General features: G+C 33.3%; 1 protein-coding gene across 1 annotated transcript in view; it reads left to right on the top strand.

The window, feature by feature from the left end:
* The first annotated feature begins 836 nt into the window (after positions 1-836).
* LOC101889307 (uncharacterized) overlaps positions 837-16,508 on the top strand; it is an 87,985-nt gene continuing 72,313 nt past the window's right edge. The window contains exon 1 of the mRNA XM_059131791.1: positions 837-884. The gene's annotated coding sequence lies outside the window, so the exon portion shown is untranslated. The remainder of the gene's footprint in view (positions 885-16,508) is intronic.

Below are 16,508 nucleotides of genomic sequence, written 5' to 3'. Positions count from 1 at the left end.
GAAAAGGGGGTTTTGAAGCTATATACTAAATGTAAGAACTGCCTTAAGTTGTACTTAATTTGTTCCATGTCATATTATAGTTCTGTCGAAATTTGAATACCCTCCAGCATGAGGTAAAAAAAAAAACTTTAAAAATAAAAGAATCGGAATTGAATATTTCCATTTGTGCCGGTAAGTCGATGGTACAGGTTTTCTGCTAAATGTTTGTTATCATTTGCTAGTTTCAAATTCAAAATTAAAAAGCAGAGTAGTATCTGGTGCCTGGTATCTAATATCATTGCTGTGGAGTGTATACTGCGCATGTGAGGGTCTTAAAACCCTAAATCCAATAAAATATATATGGGACCTATAGCTATATCTGAACCGCTTTTCACACAATTTGAAGTACTTGATTCTAGTCTGAATTCTGTCGGAAGTTCCGAAATTCAGGTCATTTGGACTGATATTGGCCATTTAGTGCACCCGAAATTTTTTAATATTATAATTTTATTATTAGTATTATAATTTAATGTTTGAGTTCTGAAAATTAGGTCCTATTTCAATTGCAGAATTTTTTCTTGACCCGTTCCTTGCATTATTTGAAACATTTAGTATTTTCTTAATTTAAATTTCCAAAAGTACTGATGTATTTCACATCTACACATCCTTTGTAACTTTCATTGCACATTTTGGAAAAGCAAATTTTTCAACGGATTTATATCTAAACCTTGATACAGATTTGATAATGATTGAATTTGAGAATAATTCGTTGGAAAATTCATCTCTAACGATTCTAGCTACCAAATAGTCCATAAATAATCAAATGTTAACATTTTTTATTTCTTACAGATACATGGACTTTTTGGTACTAATCGAATAATACATCTCCATCAATTTGATACTCGGTAAGTTCTATATAGAAATGTTAACGATATATTCTTGTTGCACAAAAAGTTTTGGCCTCAAGGTTTGTTCTCCCCATATGTGTCTGAATGTATGTGCGTATACTTGACGCCATTATTTTTTTAAGTTTCCCGAACTTAAACGTAAATCATGACCGAAGCAAAAATATCACACAAAACAACAAGAACAACAAAATAAAACTTTGAATGTCACTTTGGACATGTCCAGTCTCAATCTGAAAAAAAAACAAAAAAATCAATTTAATTTTTACATGTTCCTTTTTGTAATATCTTCGTAACCTTCTTATAGTGTATCAACATCCATCTATATACATGTATGAGTTCATTTATGAATGTATTGACGGGATTCTTGTATGACCCAAGGGTGATTTTGTTTTGTCACTTTGGCATTAATGTTTCAAGGTATGATGCTATGTTAGTGACATTACAACATCTCTTGTATTGGTTTGATTTTATTCACAGGGAAGGGAGCATGAAATACAGCAATGAGCAGAATTTTTATAAGATTTGAATAGAGGGTGAGATGAAAAAAATGCAACCAACTTCAGACTGCTGTCATTTCTAAGCCCCTCGTCCGATATTTGTTAAAATTATTCCAGTGACAGCTTATTATATTGTTAACAAGCGTACAAAAGCAGTTTGATGAGCATTTTCCAGAAAAAAAAAGTTATTCCTGATGGAATTCAAGCGGGGTAGTGTGATTTCTTAATATTTATCGAGATCAGTTCAGATTTGTATAAAGCTTCGATATACATCTTAAGCCGATTTTACGGTTATTGCTCACCATATATGTAATATCAGCACAAATTAAAGGATTCTGTCATGTATAGCCGAATTTTAACATTTTGGCGAAACTCCGTCCGGTATACCTATTGCTACAACAAATATTTTTATACACTCCACCATACCTAGTATGGAGGGTATATTAAGTTCGTCATTCCGTTTGTAACACATCGAAATAATCATTTTAGACCCAACAAAGTACATATATTCTTGATCAGCGTAAAATTCTAAGACGATTTAGCCCTGTCCGTCCGTCTGTTGTAATCACGCTACAGTCTAAACGAATTAAGATAGGAAGCTAAAATTTTGCACAGATCTCTCTCTTGCCTGCAGGCAGGTCAAGTTCGAAGATATATATTCGGTATTTTGATTATGTAAGGCACATTTTTCAATGTAATTGAATAAAACATTGTATAAACCCAAGGAGTCCCTTGTGAGTACTTTACCCCCTGAGAGAAAATATACCGTTATATGGAAGGATATATAACGGAACCCCGCAATATTCGTTATTTGAATGATTTTAGCCACATTTTTTAACGGAATTGTATGAAATTCCACACAAGGAGTTCCTTGTGGGTACTTTATCCCTTGGAAGAGAATTATCTATATAGGTCGACGATATCGTATAGCCCACATATAACGGAACCCCGCAATATTCGGTATTTTAATGATTTTAGCCACATTTTTCAATGGAATTGTCAGAAATTCTACAAAAGGTGTTCTTTACACTTTGAAAGAGAGTTGTCTTTATAGGTCTACGATATCGTATATCCCCATATAACGGTATCCCCCCGATATTCGGTATTTTGATGATTTTAACCACTTTTTCCAATGGAATTATCTGAAAATCCACACAAGGAGTTCCTTGTGAGTACTTTACACCCAGACATAGATTTGTCTTTATAGGTCCACAATATCGTATATCCCCACATTTATCGGCACCTATATTAGGTATTTTAACGATTTTAAAAACATTTTTAATGGATTTTATTTTTTTGAAAATTTTCTAATTCGTTACAAATTGTGGAGGGTATTTAAAGTTCAGCCGGCCGAACTTAGTGCTTTTTTATACCCTCCACCAAAAAAAGTATGGAGGGTATATTAAGTTCGTCATTCCGTTTGTAACTCATCGAAATAATCATTTTAGACCCAATAAAGTATATATATTTTTGATCAGCGTAAAATTTCTTAGATTTAGCCCTGTCCGTCCGTCTGTCCGTCTGTTGTAATCACGCTACAGTCTAAACGAATTAAGATAGGAAGCTAAAATTTTGCACAGATCTCTCTTTTGTCTGCAGGCAGGTCAAGTTATAGCCCTATATCGGTCCACGATATCGTATAGCACCCTTATAACGGTAGCCCCGATTTTTTTTTTTTTTTTTTTTTTTTTTGATTTTAGCCACGTTTTTCAATGGAATTGTCTGAAATTCCACACAAGCAGTTCCTTGTGAGTACTTTACCCCCTGAAAGAGAATTATCTATACATGTGCACGATATCGTATATCCCCCATATAACTGTACCCCCGATATTCTGTATTTTGATGATTTTACCCACATTTTTCATCGGAATTGTCTGAAAATCCACACAAGGAGTTCCTTGTGGGTACTTTATACCTCGACAGAGAATTATCTATAAAGGTCCACCATATCGTATAGCGCCCATGTAACGGTACCCCGATATTTGGTATTTTGATGATTTCATCCACATTTTTCAATGGAATTGTCTGACATTCCACAAAACAAGTCCCTTGTGGGTATTTTACCCCATCAAAAAGAATTGTCTATATAAGTTCACGATATCGTATATCCCCCATATAACTGTACCCCCCGATATTCAGTATTTTGATGATGTTAGCCACACTTTTCAATGGAATTGTCTTAAAATTAGTTCCCTGTGAGTACTTCACCCCCTGAGAGAGAATTGTCTATACGGGTCTACGATATCGTATATCCCCCATATAATGGTACCCAAAAAGAATTGTCTATATAGGTCCACGATATCGTATATCCCCCATATAACTGTACCCCCCGATATTCGGTATTTTGATGATGTTAGCCACATTTTTCATCGGAATTGTCTGAAAATCCACACAAGGAGTTCCTTGTGGGTACTTTATACCTCGGCAGAGAATTATCTATATAGGTCCACGATATCGTATAGCCCTCATATAACGGTACCCCCGATATTCAGTATTTTGATGTTTTTAGCCATATTTTTCAACGGAATGGTCACAAGGGGTTCTTTGAACACAAGGGGTTCTTTGTGAGCACTTTACGCCCCGACAGAGAATTCTCTATATAGGTTAACGATAACGTATAGCTCCCATATAACGATTCCCCGCGATATTCGGTATTTTGATGATTTTAGCCACATTTACCAATCGTATTGTCTGAAAATCCACACACGGAGTTCTTTGTGAGCACTTTACCCCTGAAACGGAATTGTCTATATAGGTCCACAATATCGTATATCCCCCATATAGCGGTACTCCCCTATATTCGGTATTTTGATGATTTTAGCCACTTTTTCCAATGGAATTGTCTGAAAATCCACACATGGAGTTTCTTGTGAGTACTTTATACGCAGACATAGATTTGTGTTTATAGGTCCACAATATCGTATATCCCCCCATATCGGCACCTTCCTATATAAGATATTTTAAAGATTTTAAAAGAATTTTTAATGGATTTTTTTTATTTTATTTTTTTTTTTTTTTATTTTATTTTTTTTTTTTTTTTTTTTTTGAAAAATTTCTAATTCGTTCCAAATGGTGGAGGGTATTCAAAGTTCGGCCCGGCAGAACTTACTGCTTTTGTACTTGTTACTTGCTTAAAATAATCCTTTCACTATACAGCATCTACTTCACATAAATTCCCACTATATTTTTTTTTTTTTTTTTTGTTACAGGAGATCTACAAAATAAGCACAATGGTGTAAGGTATCATATAGTCGGTTTGGTTTTGAAAAACTTTTCCGTATCCCTTAAAAAATTGCCCTCTATATTAGCGTGTAGCATACAGATTTATATTAGGGCGATTTTAGTACCCTCAGCTGTATACCTACAGTATATATATATATATATATATATATATATATATATATATATATATATATATATATATATATATATATATATATATATATATATATATATATATATATATATATATATATATATATATATATATATATATATATATATATATATATATATATATATATATATATATATATATATATATATATATATATATATATATATATCATTTAATACGGCCAAAATCTAACTCATTAAAATAGGGTATCTTTGAACAAAATCAATTTCAGGACATTTGAATTCGATCTATTAGTGTCCGCACGTCTGACTGGTGCTAAGTACATCATAATAATTTTGTGAAACTAATAACACCGAAAATTCAATATTTTAGAAGTTATGGCCATTATAAATTACTTAAAAATTCATTCATTAAAAAATGATCACAAATAATAGCTGAAAATGCCAAAAGGTCAATATTTTGGGAGTTATGGTTATTTTAAAATATCTAATAATTCATTCTTTAGAAAGTGATCGCAAATAATAGTTAAAAATTACGAAAAATCAATATTTGAGGAGTTATGGTCATTTTAAAATATCCAATAATTCATTTTTTAACAAGTGATCACAGCAACCCCGAAAAGTCAATATATAATTCACTCTTAAAAAAGTGATCACAAATAATAGCTAAAAACGCTGTAAACTCAATATTTAAGGAGTTAAGTTTTTTTCCATTTTAAAGTTTCCATTCATTCACTCTTGAAAAAGTGATCACAAATAATACAAACTCAATATTTAGGCGGTTATGGCCATTTAAAAAAATTGAACGCAAATAATGGCTTAAAACGCTGGAAACTCAATATTTAAGGAGTTATGGCCATTTTAAAGTTTCTATTAATACACTCCTAAAAAAGTGATCAAAAATAATAGCTAAAAACGTATTTAAGGAGTTACGGCCATTTTAAAGTGTCGATTAATTCACTGCTAAAAAAGTGATCACAAATAATAGTTAATAAACGCTGAAAACTCAATATTTAAGGACTTATGGCCATTTTAAAGTTGCAATTAATTCACTGCTAAACCAGTAAAGAAAGTCCTAAAGTCGGGCGGGCCGATTTTATGATACCCTACACCACTTTATAATTTAGTTGAGCTCCACATAACAATTAAAAGTTTTTTGGGAGAATTCAATCATACACCCTATGATTATAATTATAATTTAAAATTCAAAGGACTAAATACGCCGAAGCATTTGTATCTTTTAAATTCGGACTTGTATTGCCCATTTGGTGCAAAATTAATTTGAAATCAGATAAAGATATATATAGGAGCTATAACCAAATCTGAACCGATTTCGATAAAATTTAAAACAGCTATTCCTGTGCTCCATCTAATACCTGGTACCAAATATGACGGTTGTGGAGTGAATATTACGAATGTAAGGGACTTAAATATCAAATCGGATGAAAGATATATATGGGAGCTATAGCTATATTTGAACCGATTTTCTCCAAATTTGATATACTTGCTTCTAGGCCGAACTCGGTTGAGTGTGCCAAAATTCAGGTAATTTGGACTGATAGTGGACATTTGGTGCACATTAAACCCGAAATCGGATGAAGATATATATGGGAGCTATATCTAAATTTGATCCGATTCCCACCAATTTCAATAGGGTGCGTCCTTGGGCCAAAAAAATATTGTTTGGAAAATTTCATCTCAATCGGATAATAAATGCGACCTGCATTTTGTTCACAAGAATACATGGACAGACGGACGGACGGACGGACAGACGGACTGACATGCATAAATCGACTCAGAAAGTGATTCTATGAAGGTTCTCAAAAATAACTATGGGTCTATCTCGTTTCCTTCTCCATGTTACAAACAAATGCACAAAGACATAATACCCTTACCACTATGTGGTGTAGGGTATAAAAAGTGATTACAAATAATAGCTTAAAACGCTGAAAACTCAATAATTAAGGAGTTGTGGCCATTTTAAAGTTTTAATTAATTCACTCTTAAAAAAGTGATCACAAATAATAGCTAAAAACGCTGAAAACTCAATATCTAATGAGTTATGGCCATTTTAAAGTTTCTATTAATTCACTCTTAAAAAAGTGAAAACTCAATACTTAAGGAGTTATGGCCATTTTAAAGTTTCAATTAATTCACTGTTAAAAAAGTGACCACAAATTATAGCTAAAAACGCTGAAAACTCAATATTTAAGGAGTTATGGCCATTTTAAAGTTTCAATTAATTCACTGCTAAAAACTGATCACAAGTAATAGCTAAAAACGCTGGAAACTCATAAGGAGTTATGGCTATTTTAAAGTTTTAATTAATACACTGCTAAAAAAGTGATCACAAGTAATAGCCAAAAACGCTGAAAACTCAATATTTAAGGAGTTATGGCCATTTTAAAGTTTCAATTAATTCACTGCTAAAAAAGTGATCACAAATAATAGCTAAAAACGCTGAAAACTCAATATCTAATGAGTTATGGCCATTTTAAAGTTTCTATTAATTCACTCTTAAAAAAGTGAAAACTCAATACTTAAGGAGTTATGGCCATTTTAAAGTTTCTATTAATTCACTCTTAAAAAAGTGAAAACTCAATACTTAAGGAGTTATGGCCATTTTAAAGTTTCAATTAATTCACTGCTAAAAAACTGATCACAAATAATAGCTAAAAACGCTGAAAACTCAATATTTCGGGAGTTATGGCCATTTTAAAGTTTCAATTAATTCACTGCTAAAAAAGTGATCACAAATTATAGCTAAAACGCTGAAAACTCAATGTTTAAGGAGTTACGGCCATTTCAAAGTTTCAATTAATTCACTGCTAATAAAGTGATCACAAATAATAGCTAAAAATGCTGAAAACTCAATATTTAAGGAGTTATGGCCATTTTAAAGTTTCTATTAATTCACTCTTAAAAAAGTGATCACAAATAATAGCTAAAAACGCTGAAAACTCAATATTTAAGGAGTTATGGCCATTTTAAAGTTTCTATTAATTCACTCCTACAAAAGTGATCACAAATAATAGCTAAAAACGCTGAAAACTCAATATTTAAGGAGTTATGGCCATTTTAAAGTTTCTATTAATTCACTCCTAAAAAGGTAATCACAAATAATAGCTAAAAACGCTGAAAACTCAATATTTAAGGAGTTATGGCCATTTTAAAGTTTCTATTAATTCACTCCTACAAAAGTGATCACAAATAATAGCTAAAAACGCTGAAAACTCAATATTTAAGAAGTTTGGCCTTTTTAAAGTTTCTATTAATTCACTCCTACAAAAGTGATCACAAATAATAGCTAAAAACGCTGAAAACTCAATATTTTGAGGAGTTATGGCTATTTTAAAGTTTCTATTAATTCACTCCTACAAAAGTGATCACAAATAATAGCTAAAAACGCTGAAAACTCAATATTTAAGGAGTTATGGCCTTTTTAAAGTTTCTATTAATTCACTCCTACAAAAGTGATCACAAATAATAGCTAAAAACGCTGAAAACTCAATATTTAAGGAGTTATGGCCATTTTAAAGTTTCTATTAATTCACTCCTACAAAAGTGATCACAAATAATAGCTAAAAACGCTGAAAACTCAATATTTAAGGAGTTATGGCCATTTTAAAGTTTCTATTAATTCACTCCTAAAAAGGTAATCACAAATAATAGCTAAAAACGCTGAAAACTCAATATTTAAGGAGTTATGGCCATTTTAAAGTTTCTATTAATTCACTCCTACAAAAGTGATCACAAATAATAGCTAAAAACGCTGAAAACTCAATATTTAAGGAGTTATGGCCTTTTTAAAGTTTCTATTAATTCACTCCTACAAAAGTGATCACAAATAATAGCTAAAAACGCTGAAAACTCAATATTTTGAGGAGTTATGGCTATTTTAAAGTTTCTATTAATTCACTCCTACAAAAGTGATCACAAATAATAGCTAAAAACGCTGAAAACTCAATATTTAAGGAGTTATAGCCTTTTTAAAGTTTCTATTAATTCACTCCTACAAAAGTGATCACAAATAATAGCTAAAAACGCTGAAAACTCAATATTTAAGGAGTTATGGCCATTTTAAAGTTTCTATTAATTCACTCCTACAAAAGTGATCACAAATAATAGCTAAAAACGCTGAAAACTCAATATTTAAGGAGTTATGGCCATTTTAAAGTTTCTATTAATTCACTCCTAAAAAGGTAATCACAAATAATAGCTAAAAACGCTGAAAACTCAATATTTAAGGAGTTATGGCCATTTTAAAGTTTCTATTAATTCACTCCTACAAAAGTGATCACAAATAATAGCTAAAAACGCTGAAAACTCAATATTTAAGGAGTTATGGCCTTTTTAAAGTTTCTATTAATTCACTCCTACAAAAGTGATCACAAATAATAGCTAAAAACGCTGAAAACTCAATATTTTGAGGAGTTATGGCTATTTTAAAGTTTCTATTAATTCACTCCTACAAAAGTGATCACAAATAATAGCTAAAAACGCTGAAAACTCAATATTTAAGGAGTTATGGCCTTTTTAAAGTTTCTATTAATTCACTCCTACAAAAGTGATCACAAATAATAGCTAAAAACGCTGAAAACTCAATATTTAAGGAGTTATGGCCATTTTAAAGTTTCTATTAATTCACTCCTACAAAAGTGATCACAAATAATAGCTAAAAACGCTGAAAACTCAATATTTAAGGAGTTATGGACATTTTAAAGTTTCTATTAATTCACTCCTAAAAAGGTAATCACAAATAATAGCTAAAAACGCTGAAAACTCAATATTTAAGGAGTTATGGCCATTTAAAGTTTCTATTAACTCACTCTTAAAAAAGTGATCACAAATAATAGCTAAAAACGCTGAAAACTCAATATTTAAGGAGTTATGGCCATTTTAAAGTTTCTATTTATTCACTCTTAGAAAAGTTATCACAAATAATAGCTAAAAACGCTGAAAACTCAATATTTAAGGAGTTATGGCCATTTTAAAGTTTCTATTAATTCACTCTTAAAAAAGTGATCACAAATAATAGCTAAAAACGCTGAAAACTCAATATTTAAGGAGTTATGGCCATTTTAAAGTTTCTATTAATTCACTTCAAAAAAAAGTGATCACAAATAATAGCTAAAAACGCCGAAAAGTCAATACTTAAGGAGTTAGGCCATTTCAAAATATCTAATAAATCATTTCTTAAAAAGCGATCACAAATAATAGCACAGAACGCCGAAAAGTCAATATTTAAGGAGTTATGGTCATTTTAAAATGTCTAATAATTTCTGATTTAAACAGTGATCGTAGGTAATAGCTAACTAGTAAGGAAAAGTCAAAAGTCAAAAGTCGGCCGGGGCCGACTATGTGCCTCCTATACCTCCTATTAACCTTTAGCTTTAAAGCAGTTATAGTTTTGTTTCAGAGGGATCTGATATATAGGAAGCATATCCAGTTCGGAATCGATTTTCACTAAATTTGACTGAAAAATTTTAATATTTTATACCAAATAACATTGCTATAGAGACTATGTGCCTCCTATACCTCCTATTAACCTTTAGCTTTAAAGCAGTTATAGTTTTGTTTCAGAGGGAACTGATATATAGGAAGCATATCCAGTTCGGAATCGATTTTCACTAAATTTGACTGAAAAATTTTAATATTTTATACCAAATAACATTGCTATAGAGTGCCTTATATCACTTCGTGAAGGATTATATTAAAAAATAAATATCGGAGCCGAGTTCCACAAGATGGAAACGTACGTCCCGAAATGTTCTCTATTTGGGTTGATATTAGCCATTATTCGCACAGTAAATCTGAAATCGGATTAAGAATATATGGGAGCTATATTCAAATCTGAGCCGTTCTCGATAAAATTTGGCAAAAGTATTTCTGACCTCTATAAGATATCTGGTATCAAATATCGTTGTTGTCGAATGCATGTTACGAATGTGAGGGACTTGAACACTAAATCGGTTAAAACATATGTATGGGAGCTATAGCTATGTCTAAACCGATTTTCACCTAATTCGGTGTACTTGCTTCTAGACTAAATTCCGTCGGATGTACCAAAATTCATGACTTTTGGACTTATATTTGCCATTTTTTGCACAATTAATTCGAAAACGGTTGAAGATATATGGGAGCTATATCTAAATCTGATCCGATTATCACCAATTTCAATGTTATACAGATGGTATTAATGTTATACAGAAGGCATTAAAATATAATTACATCGAAAACTGTTGCTAAAAACAGCAAAAATACCGCACGTACTTATCTTTGTGAAATTGTGATTCCAAAATTTACTAAAATCTAGAATTGTGATATTAGGTGATATTGGATGTGAGTGCACAGTTAGCGAGTAAATCCAAAGCTACCGGTATGTCACATATATTTCATGATTTTCTGCGTTTATTAAAATCCTTTTTCCAAAAAAAGTTCTCACTTCCGATTTCCCCCTTTCCAGGATCAGAAATATGATTCCATATTCCATTTTCTTTTTCCTTTTTTTCACCACATTGTTGTAGCTCTTTCTATATCATACCATAGTTGTCATTCACATCATTCATTCAGATAAACTGTCAACCAACCTGCTTTGCCACCCAGCCGCACAGCATTTATCCATTCAGTCAGTCAGTTTGTCTGTCAGCCATTCATTCGTAATGAAATCTTTATTATGATAAAATGTTTGTATAATTGAGGACTTAACTCTTGTAAGATGAAGTTCACTACCCCACCACCCGTGCCCCCACTCAAACACTCATCCACCAGCCGACGCAGCAGCAGCAACAACAAAACAAACAACATTATTATCATCATCACCATCGCCGTGAAGGCGTTTAAGGACATTGTTTGCCTTGTGCATTCAGCGTTGGGACAATGAAATTTTTGAAATTAAAATTTTCACATGAAGTAAATAATTTAATGGATTTCTTCGCATCCGACCGCCCACTCTGTCACTTATCTTCGTCATCTTAATTTTACCCCTTTTTTCCATTTCGCCCTTATCATAAATGATTCGGTGTTCATTTCTTAGCCAAAAAATACCAAAAGTGGTAAGACGCTTGACTGACAGACGTTCCATTTTGTCGCCTTCATTTTAGCCAAGGTATGACAAAGAAAGTTAAAGACAAAGATGATGAGAAAGATTAAAGACAATGTTTGTCAATTATAATGAAGAATGAAATTTAATTTCATGAAAATATTTATGTGTGTATGTGTATATGTGCGCCTGGGAAATGTAATTGTGTTAAAGGGATAGGAAGAAAATATTTCTAGATTAAAATTTAAGACATGTATTTATAAAGAAAATTAAGGTGCGATTTTTAAGGAAGTAAAAGTATTATTATTTTTAGGATAGTAGTAGTTCCTTGTGAATATTTTTTAGAGCAAAGTCGTGATTTTTAAGAATATTTTATTGTCGAGTATGTATTTTATGTCTGCAGGACTTTTAGTATTGAAAATGAGCCACGTAGGTCCACGTTTTGGTAGAGCCCCCATATAACGATACCTCCCGATATTCCGTATTTTGATGATTTTAGCGAATTTATTCACCGGGATAGTTTCAAACTTGGTATTTGAAGTTCGTAATGGATGCTACAGCCTAAGACAGAAAATTGTCCGTGCAGGTCTACGTCTTCGTATAGCCCCCATATAACGGTACCTCCCGATATTCGGTATTTTGATGATTTTAGCGACATTATTCACCGGAATTCTTTCAAATTTGGTATTTGATGTTCGTAATGGGTGCTACAGCCTAAGACAGAAAATTGTCTGTGCAGGTCCACGTCTTCGTATAGCCCCCATATAACGGTACCTTCCGATATTCAGTATTTTGATGATTTTAGCGAATTTATTCACCAGAATTGTCTCAAATTTGAGATTTGAAGTTCGTAATAGATACTATAGCCTATGACAAACAATTGTCTGTGTAGGTCCACGTCTTCGTATAGCCCCCATATAACGGTACCTCCCGATATTCGGTATTTTGATTTTATCGACATTATAACCGATTTTTTTTAAGTTTTGCATTTGAATATTGTAATGGCTTATGACAAATGTTACCTACGCAGGTTCATGTCGTCGTATAGACCCTAATATAATAGCTACATTCGGTATTTTTAAGATTTTAACAGCAGTTTTAACGGCAGCCGAACTTACAGTTATTTTACTTATTAATACTTTTAATACCACCATTTTGATGGAACTTTAAAAATCCCCAAAAATCCGTCGAAAAAAAACCGCTCAATGGGGGTATACGAAGCGTTGGTCCTGCTTTTGAAATATTTTGTATAGACAGTAGTACCCGAAAAAGAAATTTGAAACAATTCCTGTTAAAAATGTCGCTAATATCATCAAAAAAACCGAATAAAGGGATGTGACATTATATGTGGGCTATACGAAGACGTGGACCTATAAAGACAATTTTCCGCCATGGGCTGCGGTACTCATTACGAAATTACATTACAAATACGAAATTTGAAACGATTTCGCTGAAATTTCGGGAGACAATGTTATATGGTCAATTCCGGTAAAAAAAATTTTGCAAAAATCATCAAAATACCGAATATTGTGAGGTATTGTTGCATTGGGACTATACGATATCGTAGATTTATATAGACGGTTCTCTTCCAGGGGTTAAAGTACACAGAAGGAACACTTTGTGTGGTTTTTTAGACAATTCCATTGATAAATTTGGCTAAAATCTGAAAATACCGAATATCGGAAAGTACCGTTGTATGGGGGATATTCTATGTCGTGGACCTATATAGACAGTTCTCTTCCAGGGGGCAGAGTAGTCAGTAGGAACTCCTGGTGTGGATTTTCAGACAATTCCATTTGACAAATATGGCTAAAATCACCAAAAAATATCGAATCTCGGGATGTACCGTTATGTGGGGGATATACGAAATGGTGGAGCTATATAGACAATTCTTTTCCAGGCAATACTCAGAAGAAACCCCTGGTGTGGATTTTGAGACAATTCCATTGAAAATTTTGGCTACAATCATCAAAATACCGAATATTGGGAGGTACCATTATATGGGGGCTATACGATATCATGAACCGATATAGTCCATCTTCGAACTTGACCTGCCTGCACATATAAGACAGATAGGTGCAAAATTTTAGCTTTCTTCCTTAATTCTCTTTGACTCTAGCGTGATTATAACAAACGGACAAAAGCGCAGGGCTAAATCGTGTTAGAATTTTACGTCGATCAAGAATATTTATACTTTGTTAGGTCTAAAATTATTATTTCGATGAGTTACAAACGAAATGACGAACTTAATATACCCCCCATACTATGTGTGGTGGAGGGTATAAAAAACAAGTTAAATATTATCTGTCGGTTTTGCCTAGAGCTGTAGAATATATTTTGTCTTACTTATGGTTATTCAAAATGTGACCCTGTATGGAGGAGATAATGAAGGAGGTGACTAACTCTAGTACAAACTCTACAACGTGCCCGATTTGGACTATATCGACAACTTCCTTCAGTTTATATGAGGTGCATGATAATTTTTGAAAAATATTGAAACATGCGTCTGGTACCAGGTATAGTGGACCAAAGTGTTTCGAAGTGTTTGATAATGACATGGGGAAGTGCAAACTTTAAAGAAAATAAAAATTTTAACCCTTTGTATTTTGTATTCACATCAGATCTCTGGTACTGTACTAAATGTATAAAACATGCTTTCCAACCATAATTCTCATATAATTTCAAGATATGAGTTATATCCGTTCACATAATACCGAATGGTACCATTTTAGAAATTTCCAAATACCCTTTGGTACGGCTATCCTGCACTTCAGCAGCGACTCTCAGTCCAATTTTCTAGATTTCTAGAATTCTAGCTCATTCCGTTTGTTCAATACAAAGAATTCAATTTTTCATACATTTTACTACTTTTCGTACCCTTTTAGTACAAATTTCCAAATATCCAGCCGTATCACGCGCTTACGTACATAGACTGATCTTCGTGCAAAATTTTATAATTCTAGCTTCAGCCGTTTCGTCTAAGCTTTGATTCACGGCCTGTCACTCATTTCACCACACTTTACAGGGTGGGACGAAAAAATGCAACCAACTTCAGAGTGCTGTCATTTCTAAGCCACCCGCCCGACAGCTGTTAAAATTATTCCAGTGACAGCTCATTAAATTGTTTACAAGCGTACAACAGCATTTTGGTGAGAACTTTCCAGAAAAAAAAGTTATTCGTGATGGAATTCAAGGGCGATAGTGTGATTTCTTTATATTTTGCTGGAAAACCCCAAGTGGCTATCGTTAGAGCACTCCAGCATTTAAATGTGAAAAATCGTTTGTGTCTCGTACCACCGCTCGTTACCGTGATACTGGTAGCGTAGCCCGACGTCAAGGAAGTGGACGGAAGAAGACAGCAATATCAGCAGAAATGGTTCGAAAAGTAATGAATCGACTTGATCGAAACCAGCGTAGCAGTGGCCGAAATATGACTCGTGAGTTGAATATATCGCAATATTCCATTCGGCAAAAATTGAAAAATGAGCTCGGGGTAAAGAGTTGCTTCGCTTGGCCGAAAGTGGTGGACTGCCGAATTTGGTTTTATCCGATGAGGAAACATTCGTTGTCCAGGAGTTTGTAAACAAACAAAATTATCGTGTTTCCTTGCCAAAGAGGTCATCTGAAAATGTGCACCTTCGGTTGGCCACCAGAACTCAAGCGCCGGCCATGGTCGCTCTCCTCTCGTATTAATCGATCGTGGCATCAGAATAACTGCCGAATATTATCGCGAAAATATTCTGAAGGGTGTATTAAAGCCTTGGGCACGCAAACATTTTGACCGCAGACCTTGGACATTCCAGGACAGGACACAACACCATCGCACTCAGCACGCGCTACCCAAGAATGGTTACAAAATGAGGTTCCTCGCTCCATTTCCAGCCCACAATGACCACCAAAATCTCCGTATACCAATCCGTTGGACTATTGTGTCTGGAGTATTTTGGGAAGCAAGATTGGCACTAAAAAATACCAAGGTGTCGATCACCTGAAGCAACCGCTTCGCCGCGAATGGGCCAAAATATCGCAGAGCAACATTCGGGCAGCGTGTGACGGTTTTATTGGCCTTTCGAAGGCCATAATTCTTGCCAAAGGTGACCAATTGGAACAAATCTAAACTTATTCTAAAATTTGATGCTATTTCCGACAAGTTTTGCTTTCATTCAACAAAATTTAAAAGCAAAATGTAAAAATTATGGCGTTTAAATTTGTTGCATTTTTTTATCTCACCCTGTACTTTCAATATCTATACCATCAATAGAGCCACTAGATTAAATTTCATGCAACATTTGATTACAAGTTTGTCAATTGTCAATTATTTATAAAGTAGAACTCCGATAATTCGGTTCTTTACCAATTTTTTAAAAGATAAAAAATAAATTCCCCCGTCCTATTAATCTCCGGGAAGTGAATTCAATTTATTACCACTCGTTCTTTTGCTCTTCTATTCCATCGAATGAACTTATCATTTATTTATTTTAATGCTGCTATGCAAACATAAACAATTGATTTAATACAAAAAGGACATTTCATTCTTATCCTTTATTTGCTTGCCCCAGAGCTATGCATGTGACTGTGTGAGAGGTGTGTGTGAATGTGGTGGGTAAAATAGCACACGAAGGCTTAAAAAATCATCCAACACCTTTGCAACCCCATTTTTTGATTTGATTTGTTGGCCACCGCACTTCACTAATCCTCTTGTGGATCTCTGTTCGCATTTCCAAC

This window comes from Musca domestica, unplaced genomic scaffold (assembly GCF_030504385.1).
Source record: "Musca domestica strain aabys unplaced genomic scaffold, Musca_domestica.polishedcontigs.V.1.1 11, whole genome shotgun sequence".
NCBI classification, from domain to species: domain Eukaryota; kingdom Metazoa; phylum Arthropoda; class Insecta; order Diptera; family Muscidae; genus Musca; species Musca domestica.
The sequence above is the reverse complement of the archived record's forward strand: the minus strand, read 5'-3'. Positions and strand labels throughout refer to the sequence as shown.